A 16799-nucleotide genomic window follows, 5' to 3' on the forward strand; every position below is an offset into this window, starting at 1 on the left:
GTCTTTCAGTCCTGCTTCAAGTCTTTTCTCTGTCATCAGTCACTATTCCAGTAGACTCAGCTTTCTTTTCTTTTTTTAAACTCTTACCTTCCATCTTTATTGGTTGCAAGGAAGAACAGTCAGGGCTAGGCAATGGGGGTTAAGTGACTTGCCCAGGGTCACACAGCTAGGAAATATCTGAGGCCAGACTTGACCCTAGAACTTCCTGTCTTCAGGCTTGACTCTCTATCCACTGAGCCACCTAGCTAACTAAGACTCTTGTTTTCCACTCTGTTGGCCTATGGTAGCTCTGATGGCTCTGATGAACCTTAATGATCCCGTGGTACTCCTAGCTGAAGGTACTCCAAATAAGAAAAAGGGAAAGCCCAGGATAGAAATCACTTGCCCCATGTTCATATAAATGCTCTATTCTGTCCTAGATTTCACACTCATAAGATCTAATAGAAATTCATAGCCCAGATCTGCCTAGTCTGTGGACCCTTTTGGTTGGTCCAGAACAACCATTTATTTTCAAATATTTCTGAATAAAATAGTTATTGCCTTCATTAGTCCATCTGTAAAGCACAATACCCAATCTGGTGGGACAAAATAGAATTTCTTTTAAAGACTTCTTTTAAATATCCTGACCATTTCACCATGCCTAGAAGGACTTTATCAATATTTCATTAATATACTTCACTCTGCAGGAGAAACTATAAAAAAGTGTTCAGTTAATTTCTGTTATATTAAAACTATCTATCACTGGTTGCATGCATATATAATAAGGTAACCAGATAAAAATTGATACCCAGAGACAAATGAGCCCCATTAAAAATGTCTGTTTGAAGTTCATAAATGTGAAGTTTGGTACACTTAGCACTTTCCTAATGATGATCTTAGAACACAATTTAATAAAAAAAAAACCTCTTAATTCTCAAATGAAGATAAATTCTGAGAGCCTTTTATAGCTCAGAAATGGGGAAGGGAATGAAAGAACTGAAAGAAACCTCCAATAAGTTACCCAGAGTAGCCTCCAGGCCCCCAGCGGTGATGCTCTGAAATCACAATATTGTTACCTGCTATTTTTTTCTGGACACAATGGAAGCAAAGTCCTTTATTTAAATGTCTAAAAAGGCATTGGGAAAATGGTATAACCTGTTAGGACTATCTAGTCCTCGATTTACTCTCCTGTAAAATTAGGTTTGATAATCTCCAAAAGCATTTCCAGATCCATCATTTGAGGAGTCTGAATGAAAACTGCAGCCCCCATACTTACCACTCAGCATTTCCAGGAATGACTCCAGATCCCATATGTTCTGCCCCACCAATTAGAATTTAAGCTTCCTGTGAACAAGAATTGTTGAATGCATTATATTTGTACCCCCTGTGCCTAGAACAGTGCCCAAAATATAGAAGGTGTTTAGTAAATGCCCACTGATTGATGATTTATTACTCTAAATGATGGCAGTCAGTATCTTAAATAAGATGTTCTTTCCTTCCAATTCTCCTGGTATATTTCCTGTTGACTAAGATCACAGCCCTAAGATACATGGCTCTGTAGCCTGCTCTTATGATCTCCAGACAGCAATGGTGATTTTACTCTAACTTTGTACTCTCAAGACATTCTTTATATTTTATTTTCTTGGAATTTAACTGGCTTTGGCTCCTCTTTGAGTTGAGGAACAGCTAGTAGTATGCCATGTATACCCAAAGGCGATCAACCTCTTAGTCTTCACGTATCCAGAAGTGCCATACCCAGATATGGCTGAGTTATTCCATGGAAATAGCCTGTTGAGCTTCAAAAATAAGAGATGAAGTTGGGTGTGCAGACTTATTATCAAGATCAAATCTGAAATATCCATGACTTGTGGTGTTTGTTGCTACGTAGAGGGAAAGTTGTTGTTGTTTGTCCTTTGTTTTGGAAGAGGATCAATGACGTCCCAGCTAATGTCTTGATTTGGGCATGAACTGGATTTAAGTGATTTAGAGTTGCGCAGTCATCAGTTTCACTCTCTTTAACAGTCCTCAAAGTCCAGTGTCAAGACAAAAGTCAAGATGACCAGCGATGGCACAGGATGCAACAGGTGATTGGGCATCTTTGATGTCTGTCCAAACTTTAAGCTCTCCACAGTGCCTGCTTCAACCTCCTGATAATAAATTCTTCTCATGCACTCAGCATCTCACCAAGGAAAGCCTTCACATCCCTCTGGCAGAAATCCCCCTAACTCACCAAAGAATTTGAAGCATGGCAATTTCACCTGGATTTGCCCCCTTATGGTGCCTCTGCATGTTACAGCTTTTTGGAGTCACAGGTGAGAACTGGCTGGCAGGTGAACACAAAAGGTGGATGAATGAAAAGCCCTGAAAAGGGCTTAACAAGCCCTCGAATCAGAGTTCATAGCATCCCCTGAATAGCAAAGAATAATACAAAAGACCTGGTCCCTTCTCTAGCTTCTAAATAAATGCAAGGGATTCCTGAGGTATGCCATGCTTCTCCCAACCACTCACCGATCCTGCGGGCCACCAATAATTTAGCTTCTTCTGATTGATGCACTTGATGTTTTACAGACATAAATCAATCAATAATCATTTACTAAACACCTACTATGTGAAAGGCATCACGGTAAGTGCTGACAGCACAATTACAAGAATGTCAGCACTGAAAAGATAGATTTTTTTTACCCATAAGGGAGTAATTTGGGAATGTTACAAATGATGCAAAATCTCTCAAATGCATTGCAACCTGCTTTTTTGCTTTTACTAAATTCTGAACCCAGAAGGGTAAAGATCGAGAGAAATAACTGAGAAAAATGGTGGTTCAACCTGAAGCTTGCATTTAAACAGTAGCAATGAATTTTTAATACTTAAATTTTTTGTTTATTAATTCAGAGAAGTTTTGTTGCTTTTAACCCTTTATTATTTTAGTACAATCATATTCAGAAAATACTTTAACTTGGGGACCAGGTAATTAAAGTGTATAAGTCTAATGTGATAATGCTTAGGTGCATTCAATTCAAATTAAAAATAATTTTTTGTACATAAAATTAAAGAAAATAGACCTCGGGAAGAGATTAACCACCACAATCCCTCAGGTGCATTTTTTAAAAATCTATCTAGTTTCTCCCTGTAAAAGATGTTATAAAATTTTCATTAAAAAAACTAAAAGGCCATTCCTTCTCCAACATAGTGCATGGAGAGATTTTTTTTAATTCTATCAAATAATCATTTGATTAAATAATTTAATTTAAATTATTCAAGAACTTACTGCATCAAAAACTTCTATTGCTGTGGTTCATTGAGGTGGATATTGACTTCGTAGTTACAGATCACAGCCCTTTTATTCCCTGTGATCCTTTATGATCCTTCCTGTGTACTTTCATGACCCTCCACCAAGATTTCCCCAGTTTGGAATCTTTCCCTTAGGCCTTTTAACATTTGGAGGTTACCAATGGAACATTCGTTGTTCATTGGTTATCCTTCAGTATCATCATATCATCAACATACCTCTTTTTTCCAATCATACCTTCTTCCAATGATGTCACTAACTCCCTGGAGCTTAGATTACCTCTAGAAATATGCTGAACAATTTGATAGACTTGCTATGCCTCTTATATGCAGCTTTAATGTCTTAAAGATAATAGTATTAAAAGATTAACAACTATGCTGCATCGCCACAAGAACATTTATGTGAGAAAGCTGAGTCTTGCACTAGGAAGCAGATTGGGAAGATTGAAATGACATTGAAGGAGTTGCCAAATGTAATCCAACTTGCTCTCTTCCTCTTCTTCCATTCTGTGGCCAGCTGGCCATGATGGAAACGTTAATCACAGCTGGTGGCTGAGGCTCATGGCTCCCTCCATTCCAGGAATTCTAGGCTGCAGCAGGTTATGCCAATTGGGTAGGTACCCCAAAGCATCCCATTATGCTTATCCTTAGATTCGTGGCTTCTGAGGATTCATTAGTTTCTGGACTCTTCCACTTTCCAACTGGGAACGTTCTGAAAGACTGGGTTTCTCAGTTCTTGTCCTCCACCAAATACCGAACCAATTACTAGGTTAAAATCCCTTGTCGTCTACAATGCCCCTCTGAGACCCTTAAATAAAGGTGAAACAACTTTTGTAAATTCACACAGAGTTAGTTTCTAGTATGTCACCTTTTATAGAGTGTTTTTTAATAAATGCTGGTTGAATTTCATTTCACTTATTTTCCAAGTAGAATGTCAACTGAATGTCCCATTTGGCCATTTTGTTTTTAAAAATTTCTCTGCTAGCAGGACTTGGCGTGCCTAAGCACAAACATGGCCATGCTCTTCCTTCAGGGAACCAAGAATTCCTGATCCTTTCCTATTAGGCAGATGAATTCCCTAGAAAACCTTTAGAGCAAAGATTTCCTGGATTTGAAATAACATCATGCAAGCTGAAGGGTCTGTGTGTCTTGAAAAGCCCCTCACAACCCTGTCTCTTCCAAATTCAATCTTCAAGACAAAGCCAAGTAAAAATGAGCAAAATAATTCATTAGAAAATGCTGTTGCTGGTGGTTGTAATTAAAGAAAGCAAAACCAATGGCCAAGAAAGACCCTAGAGAAAGTTTTTTTTTTTTTTTAATTTTTTTTATAACCCTCGCCTTCCATCTTGGAATCAGTACTCTGTATTGGTTCCAAGGCAGAAGAATGGTAAAGGCTAGGCAATGGGGGTTATGTGACTTGCCCAGGGTCACACAGCTGGGAAGTGTCTTAATCCAGATTTGAACTCAGGACCTCCCATCTCTGGGCCTGATTCTCAATCCACTGAGCCACCTAGTTGCCCCATGTAATCTTTTAAGAGGTTCCAGGTCCACCAAGCTCAATTTCCTCCCTTGTGCTTGCTGGTAATTGATTCTTTTCACTTGGCAACTGGAAAGCATAGAGTGTAAAGGTTTTACAAACATCAAAATAACCTGATAAATTTTCAGCACTGATGTAGCAAATCCTCCTTCCTGTTTCTCTTTGCTCACTCTGATAGGCAGCAGGAAACCCCATTTTTCTAGGTAAAAGCCATGAGCTTTCCCAACCTATCTCCCAGGCCTACAGCATTGAATAATTAGTCAGAGGAAATCTGCCATCCCTGGTTGTATCTATTAAATGTTGGGAAGTGGCAGGCAGCTTCACTTTCTTCCAGATTTCCCTCTCTGTGGGAATCAAGTCTCTTGGTATCATTTGGTTAGAACAGCATTTAAAAAGTAACAATAATAATAACAACAAAATGTACATTGTGTTGTAAGATTGTCAAAGAGCTACTACATATGTTCTCTAATTTGATTCTCATGAAATCAGATTAAGAGTTATCATCAGCCCCATTTTACAGATGGAGAAACTGAGGTTCAGCAAGATTAAGGAATTTGTCGGGGCCATACATCTGAGGCAGGATTTAAAATAAAGTCTTTCATTTCAAAAAAAGATTTTCTAATTTGTTTCTTTTAGGTAGTTGGCCTATACTTATGGAACACCTTATTTGGAGCTACTTCCTGAACTCTCACTCACATTAGAAAGACACAAGTACCCAGCTAGTCAACTGACCCCCAACAAGGTCACTCATACCCTCTAGTGTTACACCATGTCACCACCACTGCCACGCTCCCCACCTTCTTCCTGTCATTTACACAGCCCACATCTGGCTGTCTTCCACTGCTTTAAAATTCCCAGAAATCTTTGAAGCCAGTGGCTGCCTGATAGTGGCTTTTCCCAGTGCCTTTCTTTAAATATGAAAGTGGAACCCATTTGTTTTGCTTGCCTGGCGTTCCTTGACTGCTATTAAGTGCCCTAAGAGGCTAGAACATAGGGGAAACTGAGAACTTCAGGATATATGAGAAATAGGAAGGGAGAGTTTCTGAATAGAGAAAAGTCATCCCACAGATCTGCCACCACATTGTCCTTATTTTTCTCAATTTTCCTTCAGAAGCTTTTATGAAACTGAATTCTTCCATATTCTAGTAATTGCATTGGGTTCAGCTCCGCACCAAATCCTCCTATCTTCCGTCCAATTTTAAGGAAAAAGCCCTATGAAGTTCTAGCCTTAGCATGTATGTTAAGAACTGTTTGCTGAAGTCATATTCTAAAAGTTTTCTCTTTGTCTTGTACCACAGAGATCAGTGCAATTCTTCTGAGGGCTTCTTAGTGAAATCAAGATAGGGACAAGATCCTGAATTTCAGGACCATAAGAAACTCTCTAGGTAAGGACACTCCTTCTACTAATACTGATTGCCATTAACTGAAATTTGTTCTTTTAGATAGTTGCCAGGGCAGGGGGTAGGGGGACAGCTAGGTGGCACAGTGAATTGAAAGCCAAGCAGATCTTGGGTTCCAATCTGACCTCAGACATGTGGCCTTGGACAAGTCATTTAATCCCCATTGCTGAGCCTTTACAGCTCTTCTGCCTTAGAACCAATAGAGAGTGTGGATTCTAAGGTGTAAGGTAAGGGTTAAAAAAAAGAAAAGTGCCTGGGATATGACCAAATACTTTGCATAGAGCGGGTCACATAGCTAATATGGGTCAGAGACTTGAACCCAAGTCTTCCTGATTCCCATGTCAGTTCTCTATTCACTACAAAAAGGCTGCCTCTCTCTAATGTAAAAAAAAAGTGACAGACCATACCATAACAAAACATCACTGTACATTTTTGCTTTGCACTGGATGGAAATCAATGTTACTTTGATTAAAGCCCTCACTCATCAAAGAGGCCAGAAAAAAAAGTTCTATAAAAATACATTTCAGAAAACTCTTTAAATATAGACTCCCATACTCTCCTCCAAAATTTGTGGTGGTGGTTGTTGTCGTCGTCGTTGAGTTGTTTCAGTAATGTCAGACTCTTTGTGACTCCATTTGATATTTTCTTGGCAAAGACACTGCAATCATTTGCCATTTCCTTCTCCAGCTTATTTTATGGATAAGTGACTTTTCAAGGTCACACAGCTAAGTAAGTATCGGAGGCCATATTTGAATTCTGGAAAATTAGTGTTCCAGACGTCAAGGCTGGTACTGTCCATTGTGTCACCTCACTGGCCCCAACTTGTTTTGTTTTGTTTTATTTTGCCAAAAGTAAATGATGGAGAATAAAACTGAATTGTGCAATGGACCCAATTGCTAATAATAGCACAGATTTTTATAATATTTGACAATTGCAAAGTATTTCACTCCACTGTTAGGCATGCATTCCAAAGCATATGCTGCAGGAGAAATGATCATACTTGCCTCTGTTTTGGCCAGTTGAGGTGAGGGAGAACAAGTAATCCAGATTAGTGACTGGCCACATGCTCCATCAGTGTCTTTGTAATGTCCAGAGTCAGTGAGGTAGGCTCACAGGAAGCGAGTTGCCATGATGAATTCATGAGAAGCCATAGACAGACGTCACCACGGACAGTCCTTCCAACCTGGATGATGGGTTATAGCCACTGAGAGACAAGAAAAATGGTGGTACTTTTGACAAAAGTCAGGATGTTTGGAAGACAAGAGGGTTTCAGGAGATCAATTAATGAGTTTAGTTTGGGACCTATTTATTGAGTTTGAAATATCTCAGGGACTTCAAGTTCAAAATATGCAAGAGGCAATTGAAGATGTTAGACTGAAACCTAGTACAGAGAGTGGGGCTGGATATAGAGATAAAGGAGTCAGCCATATAGGAATGATAGTTAATCCATGGAAACTTAAGAGTTTCAGAGGGGAGTGTGGAGAGCAAAAGAGAGAGAGAGAGAGAGACAGACAGACAGATACAGAGAGAGAGACACAGAGAGATAGAGAGAGACAGACAGACAGACAGACAGGCAGACAGGCAGACAGATAGAGAGAGAGAGACACAGAGAGATAGAGAGAGAGAGACAGAGAGACAGACAGACAGACAGATAGAGACAGAGACAGACAGAGACAGAGAGAGAATCAGAGAGAGAGAGACAGAGAGAGAGAGCAGGAATGGAGGAGAAGAGAAAAAATATAGAGAAGAGTGACAAGTACAGAATATAACAAATTTTGGAGCATCTAAAGTTGCATTTCCTAACCCTCTTAAATGGCAAGCATTTACCTACTTCTTTAAGGTCTGCAAAGTGCTTGATTACATGATTTTTTGTGACATGGCAGCCTAATGGAGACCTTTTCTCAGAATTATGCTTTTAAAAAAGTAGTTAAAGGAAATGTTAAATTTCAATTATAGTTCAGTGAAAATAAAAATGCATTTTTTCCATCCAAGTTTACATAGCCTGTGAAATCTATCCATGGACCCTCTTGGCCCAGGGTGAGTACTTCTGAATGGTAGAGGTTATAGACCAAGATGCTATGCATTCTTGAAACAGTCTCGTATTTGAATCACTTACAGGAACTGAGGATCTTTACTCTGATAAAGAGATTAATGGGGAGAACATGTTTATTATTATTTTCCATATTTGAAGGCTTTTTCAGGTAGAAAGGAGAATATACTTAAATCATTTGACCCCAAAGGGAAGAGCTAGAAGTGAGTAGTAAATGATTAATAGTGACAAATTTAAGCTTTATATAAAGAGGAATTTCCTAACAATTAGAATCATCTCAAAATGAATTAGGTGGCCATATAAGGTAAGCAGAGCCCCATGGCTGGATCACTTTATTTTTTTAAAAACCCTTACCTTCTGCCTTAGAATTAATACTATATATTGATTCCAAGGCAAAAGAGAGGCAAGGGTTAAGTATTGGGGTTTAAGTGACTTGCCCAAGCTCACACATGGAGGAAGTGTCTGAGGCCAGATTTGAACCTCAGAACCTCCCATCTTTAGGCCTGGATCTCAATCCACTGAGCTACCCAGCTGTACTCCCTGGATCATGTTAAAGAAAAGTTGGATAACTATATGTCCTAAAGCATATTCTGGAGAAATATAAAAGGTTTATTCATCAAGTCCCTTCCATCTCTGGGATTCTATGACTTGTTCAAAGTCATGTACCTCTGAGATCCCAGAGACAGAATTGAAACCCATTTCCAGGTTCCAAGTGCAGTTTTCTTTACACCATGTCACATGGTTTCCTATCTTAAGAGATGAGGGATGATCTAAATCTATGGACTACTGTGGTGAGTCCTTTGTCAATAATGGGATAGAGGATGATCTGAACAATAGCTTGGGGAGGCAAAAGAGGGACAGAAGGAGGAAGGTCTTCATTTCTCTCTTGCCTTTCAGAAATTGCTGTAATGAAATGGGATTTTCAGGTCTTTAAGGCATAGTAGCTCTAACCTGTCATCCATATTAGTCTGTCCTTTGTGATACCTGTCTATAGCTCTCTCTAAGTCCAGTACACCAACTGGCACATTATAGACCTTCTTACCTTTCTCTTGGTATCACAAGGATACTTAGGAAGCATCTGACCAGACTATCTACTTTTTCTCTTATATAATTTTCTGATTAAATCCTTCACTCCAATTCTCCTTCTCCAATTGCTTTGTGTTGGAGCCTGTGCACAGATACCATATTTCTCTCCACTGCCCTCTGGGTGATACTTTTCTTACATTCATTGGAGACTGTAGCATTCCACAACTCATAGCCGTATAACTTAATCATTTCTTCTTAATAAATCTAAACTGAATCACTATAAAGAGATTGTACAAAAGTTTCCTCAATGGCAACCTGTTCTCTGTTTTCCTGCCCTTGGTCTTTCCCCAATCTTCTTTCCTCAGGTCCTTCCATAATGTGCTGGTCTACCCTGTTTCTTTTGGAGGATCCTAGCCATGGGCTGTGCTTTGGTTTCAAGTGCTGAAACTCCCCATAAACCTTATCCTCAACTGGGAGGGAAGCAGCCTGATGAGCTCAGCTGGTCTTAAGAACCACTCTATCATACCTCATTTGGAGCTCCATCCTTGGGCCAACAACTCAGGTTTCCTCAAGTGGTTGGTTACAAAAACTCAACTCCACCCCATTCCCACTACAGGTTAACTCTTGAGGTGTCATTAAGAGGGTGGAACTAATACTTCTCCAACTGAGAGTCCATTCAGAACCAAAAGAAATATGACTGCTTGCCCCCAAAATTGAGATCAACCAGTCAGTTTGGGAACTTGACTGAGACACTCATCTAGCTCTCTAAAGTATCTGGACTACTCAATCTCTTGAGTTCCCTACTAATTCTTTGATCCTTTCACAAATTTCAGCTCTATATAAAGAGGAAGTTCCTCATTATAATTCAATACATATTCCCCTGGTGCCTATTACATGCAGAGTAGATAGGATATGGGGACCACCTTCAGAGAATCCCCCTTCCAAGTTGAGCTTTGGTGGAGTGCTAACAAATATTTTCAGTGGCCCTTCTACCTGGAATATACTTCTTGCCTCTTGGAACCTCTGGTTTTCATCAAGCCTTGGTTCAAGCATTCCTTCATCCATGAAGCCTTTCAGGAGCTTACATCTTCCTCATAAGACAACATAGTATTCATTTTTAATCTTCTTCTTTAGGTCTTGGTTGTTTCCCACATTAGAAAGGGGCAATTTCACTTGTGAGGGTTAACTGATAACTAGAAGACCCAGAAGAGCCCTGACCCACATCTACAAGATTCTGATATCCATTGGGGAAGGACCCCAGGTAGGACTTCTTCCCTTTCTCATAACACCAAGAAATTTCCAGTGGAGCTCCTTTTGAGTAGAGAACCAGTCACGGTAAAGTTAAAATAGTTTCCTTTAAACAGCTGTCATATAAACTATACTCAGGACTGCATTCAACCCTCTGGAAGCAAATCTTCATAAGTAATTTGTTACTCTTCTGTGAATTAGGACTGCTGAGTCATCTCATCAGTGGAATGATTAAGGGAGCTGTAAACATGGACCCAAAATTGTGTTTTTGAAAATATGAGATTTCTTCTAAGTGTTATCATTGCTTAGGGACTTATAATCCACTAAACTGTAAACAGCCTCCCTTCTCTTTAGGCTACCAAACATCATTAAGTGAAAGCTCTCCCTCATTTAAAAAAATGATTACTTGCACTGGGGTCTCATGGGGGAAAGATTCATATTTTGCTAATGCCATAACTTGTTGGGTTTTCTAAGGATTTATTGAAGAGTCACAAAGTTAAAAATATTTTCCACAAGAATCTATTTAATAGGACAGATAAATCAGCCTTTGGTCTTTGAACATGGTCAGGAAATCTTCTCTTTGACCTTTCCTATAGAAGGAAAAACTTGCTACTTTCCTTGTCAGGTCACAGAATAATGGTTTTACTCCAATGAAACCTCAGTTCTTGCTGTAGTTCAAAACTTAAATAAAAGTAGAAGATAATAAAAAAGTATTGAAGGTCAACGAGGTGGCTCAGTGGATAGAGAACCAGGCCCAGAGATGGGAGGTCCTAGCCTCAGACATTTCTTAGCTGTGTGATCCTGGGCAAGTCACTTAACCCCCCATTACTTAGCTCTTACCACTGTTCTGCCTTAGAACTGATACCCAGTATTGATTCTAAGATGGAAGGTGAAGGTTTAAAAAAAAAAGTATCTTCCTCTAGCTTTCTCTCTCCCATATTGCCCTTTCTTTTTACTCTACATAGTCTGTAGTAACATGATGTGTCAGAAATCACTGACTAGGAACCTTAGTTTCTGAGTGAACACTGATACTGATAAGTGAAGTTATGTAGGGGTAAACCAGGTACCTGAACCTAAGATTCCACATTTCTCACTTTCTCCAAAACTACCAGGTTCTTTCCCAGAAACAAAGAAATTGGATAAGCCATTCCAGACTCCAAAGACTCCCAGTGGGGAAGCAGGAAATGATGAAACAGTGAAAGAAAACAACAAAAGCATGGGCAACCACAGAATGGAGGTGACCCTCCAGCAGGAGACTACTACACTTTTGTATTCATCAAGGAAGATCTGGTGAAGCAATTCAGTCAGCACCTCTGCAAACAGTGGAGGCTGAGAGCCCTTTTTCATGATTAAAGGTCATGGAAACATTACTTCACAGGAGACCCAGAATAATTCTAAAAGTTCTTATGCCATTAAAGAAGTTCATACATTTTGTGATGTTCTCTTTATACCCTTTCTGCCATAGTATTATATGTGTATTGCCCTCTTCCTTGCCTAGACCTTATTGAGAAGTGATGGAGGACTTCCAGACCTAAGGAATCATTTTATTCTCCCTGGGACAAACTAGTCCCTGATCTTCAGTGCTCCTCTCTCAGCTTGGAAGGGTGGTCACCATACTTTTGACTTTTGCATCCAAAGCACAGAATATGTGCTTAATAAAGTTTTATTGTCTTTGGCTTCAACACAACCTATAAAGGGTGGCCTTCAAAAGCAGACGAAGCTTTGTATCCTTTCCCAAAGCTTGCCAAATCTGAAGGGTCTCCTTTCCACATGAGTGCAGATCATGGATGGAGAGTAGAAGGGGGAGTGAGGAAGAGGGCTTCCCAGACTGCTATTGATCTCTAAGATGTTCTCCCTCTCCTCAAGCAGAATATGTTCTGAAGTGGCCCATTTTTCCCTCTCAGGTAAAGCTCATCTCTTCTAATTTCATTACCTGATTGTTCTCTCAAGTCTTGATTGACTTCTCCTCCCTCAGTCTCCTTTCCTCTTTTACTGGAGATCTGGAGGATGGAGTATGAGACTCCTTCTAATTAATAAATTATAATTATTATAATTATAAAGGAAGGCCTTTATAGGGGCCAGGAAGTGAAACCTGGATCACTTCACTCTGCATCTGCTCCCTGACTGGTTTTAACTACCTGGAACAAGATGCAGTTGGCCAGGTACTCCCTGGTGTTTCATCTGCCTTTCCAACCTCATTGTGTCTGTCATCTGTATGTGTAGATTGTAAGCTTGTGGAAGACAGAGACTATCTTTTTTATTGATTGTATCTCCAGTAATTAGCCTGATACCTAGAATATAGTCAGCATTTAATGGGTTAGACTGAAAGAGCCTGGCTATCAGGTCCAAAAGACTGGGACCAGGTTTCCCCCTAAACTTTGAACCAAACCAAGTTCACTATCCCTAGCCAGAGTCCCTTCTTTTTCTCTCAAAAACATAGAGCTTGAGACATAATTATCCCAAATCCCCAGAGAAAACTTGCTTCTGTCAAATTCTCACCATCCTGTGACAAACCTGCCTCTCAATATTTGTCTCTATTTCTTTGGGCAAACTTTTGTCATTCTTTAGACATAGTAGAGCACCCATAGTAGGGCAAATCCCCATTCACTCCCACCCTTGTTCTGACTCTGCTAGCCAGATTTTCTCCATGATTCTTTGTCCAAGACATGTCCAAAGCTTTTTCTGCTGTTTCTCTCTTAGAATGCCTTTCCCTTAGAGTCACTTGTAAATGTTCTCATTTCTAATTTTTGCTTTATTGATTTTGCCCTAAAGATACCAACTCTTCTCTCATATTCCCTCTTTGGTAGTTGTCCTACTTTTTACTTTTCTGCCATTCCCCCCCCCCCCAAGTTTCAGAGCTTTGTATTCTCCTTCTCCCTTCCCTCTCTCTCCTGTGCTGCACTAATTTTTCTCAAGTGCCTTTAGCAGTCCTTATTAATTGAGAAACACTGAGGCACAGGGGAAGCCAGTTCCCTTTTCTTAATCCTTTTTGAGTTGAATTTTCATGATGCATGTGCTTAGAACTGTGCTTATCAATTACAGAGTTTTAAATGTCACTGTAAGGTCTGACTCTAAATCTGAAAACAATTGACCAGAACAGAGCAAAGAGAAATGACCCAACATCCCTTCCATGGAAAATGTGAGGGTCCATGTGTTTCTGGAAGAAAAATGGAGCATGGGATCCACAGACAATTTCCAATGTTCCACCAGGCCAATGAACCATGTAGCTTTAGTACAGAACACAAGAAACCTTTGACTTTCTGCTCAATAGATGAGGAACACTGAGGCAAATATTTCAAAAGAGCAAATAACGCCATCATTTTGGAGCAATCATATTCCAGATTCATGTTTAAATAAATACTCTTGATAGGGATGGGACTGATTTAATCAAGATTGATATATTTCAAATTGAGGCGTCATCACTGCACTTAATGATCAACTTAAGACCAACTTTAGGAGGACCTAAAAATGTACCTGGACTTTTCTTCACAGGCAGGCAAGTGGTACAATGGAAAAAGAATTGGATGCAGAACTCAGAAGATTTGATGGCATTTACTAGAACCTACTATGAGCCAGGCACTATGTTAAGGGCTTTATAATTATTATGCTATTTCACATAGTCCCTCTTCATACAATCAGCATTCTGGGCAAATTATCCTGAGGTTGTGCTGTTTTATGCCCAAAGTTCCTTCTCCCATCTGTTTGCCTTTCCACAAGTATTTCCCTATATCTGGAATACATTCCTTCCTCACCTCCATAATCTCTGGTTTCCTTTGAATCACAGTTGGCATCCCCCCTTCCCATGAGGCCTTCTTTTGTTGCTTTGGTTGTTAAGATCCTCTATCTCTTTAAATTGCTTTGTATATTTTAACCTAATCTTTGATTTCACCAAAAAGTGAGCTCTTGGTGAGAAACTTGCTATACCAGTGCCCATTGGAATCTTTGCTACAATTCATAACCTTAGAGTATTGTCTAGAACACTGAAATGTTAAATCACTTACCTTGAGTCCCCAAACCAGTATATGCCAAAGATGGGACTTGAGTCTCATATTTCTTGGCACTGCGGCCCCCTCTCTATCTCTTGTGATATGCCTCCTCTTGGCTCTTTGTATATACTTTGTATTAACATGTGTGTGCATGTTGTATACCCTCCCACACTTCTAGAGAACGTAAGCTCCTTGAAGGCAGGGACTATTTCATTTTTCATCTTCATATCCTCTGTGCCTGGACCAATGCCTTACATGAAAAAGGAGCTTGATATATATTTGTTGGATCAAATTGAATTCTGATTGAAACCACTCTAAATATTAGCAAATGGTTTAAAGAATTGTCCAGAACAAAAAACAATCACAAGGGAGTCAAATTGGTCTTCAGCCTTCTGGGATTTAACTGAACTTATCCCTGAATGGCATCCAATGCTAGGGTTATATTACCAAAAATAATTGACCATTTGGGGAATAACTGAACTAGTTATAGCATATGGTGGTGATGGAATATTATTGTAACATGAGAAATGACAAACAAGATGATCACAAGAAAAAAGAAACACAAGACTTATACAACATGATTCAAAGTGGAGGAAACAGAGCCAGGAGAATATTGTATACCATAACTACAATCATGTATGATAGTCAGCTGTGAATGACTTTATTATAAATAGGCAAACATCTAGAACAAGTCCAAGGGACACATGACAAAAAATGACATCCACCTCCATAGAAGGAGCAGAGTCTGGATTCAGATTGAAATATACTATTCTTCATTTCATTTCCTCCATGAGTTTTTCACTAGTGCAAATAACATGTATTTAGCTTCATGACATTATGAACAGGGAGATATGTATTAGATGATAATATGAGTACAACCTGTATCATATTACCTGCTTTCTTAGGGAGTGGGAAAAAGATGAAAGGGAAGGATGGAGGGAAAAAAAGAGAATAAGAAAGATTTTTGAACAAACTTAATGTGAGAATTTTTCATGGATAAACATATATATTGTAATTGGTTACATATTTATAACAAACCATATGTATTGGGGTGTATGGGGTGTTCAGGGAGGGGTAGTATCTCTGGTATGGAGGACTTGTCATGCCCTTCTAGGGCAGCTCTCCAGCCTCTGACCTTCACCTGACACCCAGCTCTCACTTGTGGCTCCTAGTAGCTGCTAGCATGCGGCAGCAGCCACACCCTGGGCAACGGCTTCGATAGGCCGGCTAAACCTTGTGAAGGTAGCCATTGGGTTGTTGACCCCTGGTGAACCAGGGCTTTGTTCACCCAGCATGTGAAGACTGCTTCGGCGGAACAGGCAGAAGAAACCAATAAGAAGGTTCAACGGCTGAGATGGCGACGCAGCAAAGCACTGTGGAGTGCTTAGGGCATGTTGGAGCACAAAAGACAACATGGCCATCCAATGCAGCTGAGGAAGTCTCCAGGTGTAATGACTTTTCGTGCCACTGGACCCAGGCTTCCAACGCCAAGAGAGTGGGACTGTCTCTGTGCAACGACTTTTCCACTTAAATCTCTTTCACGCACAAGTGTTTTTGTACACACTCATCTATACACCATAGATGAAAACGCACAAAGACAATCGTCATCCTAGGTTACCGAGAGACTACTACTATATGTATTATATTATTATGTCATAAATTATATTGTTATGTATAATAAAAAGTAGATTTTAAGGAAGAATTATAGTTGAATATGTTTTTGCACGTATATTTAATTTGGCCAATGGAAAACTGAAATATGTTCAAATGATAGTAATATAACCAAGAAGTAAGAATAACAACTTGCCTCAGACAATTCAGTAGGCTCATCCTTGGCTACTAGAATGTTTTGCTTATTGATATTGTGCATTGAACACTAGACCTAGATTCAAAATATTAGAATCCTGAGTTCTTTGCAGCATCACTGTATTTCTTGAGAGGAAAGAGTGGAGAAACTGAGCCCTCTTTCTCAAGAAGAGAGTATGTGTGAATGGTGGATATGTATGTTTATGCTATCTAACCATAATTGTTTCCTGGCTTCTATTTGAAAACTCTCTCATTCATCTCTATTGCCTCCTTTCCAACATCCCCATAGCAGCTGTTCTGAACTTGGTCTAGTCCCTTTCAACTCCCACTAGATAATCTAAACTTCTACTTTGCTGAGAAGACCAATCTTTAAATGAGCTCCTTCTCCTTCCTTTCTCTCTACCTTGCAATCTGAATACAAGGCATCCCAAAGGTTTTCAGTTTTCAACTGACAATACCCTGTATATCTTCCTCCATTGTCT

The sequence above is a fragment of the Monodelphis domestica genome, chromosome 8, assembly GCF_027887165.1.
Source record: "Monodelphis domestica isolate mMonDom1 chromosome 8, mMonDom1.pri, whole genome shotgun sequence".
In the NCBI taxonomy this organism is placed as follows: Eukaryota; Metazoa; Chordata; class Mammalia; order Didelphimorphia; family Didelphidae; genus Monodelphis; species Monodelphis domestica.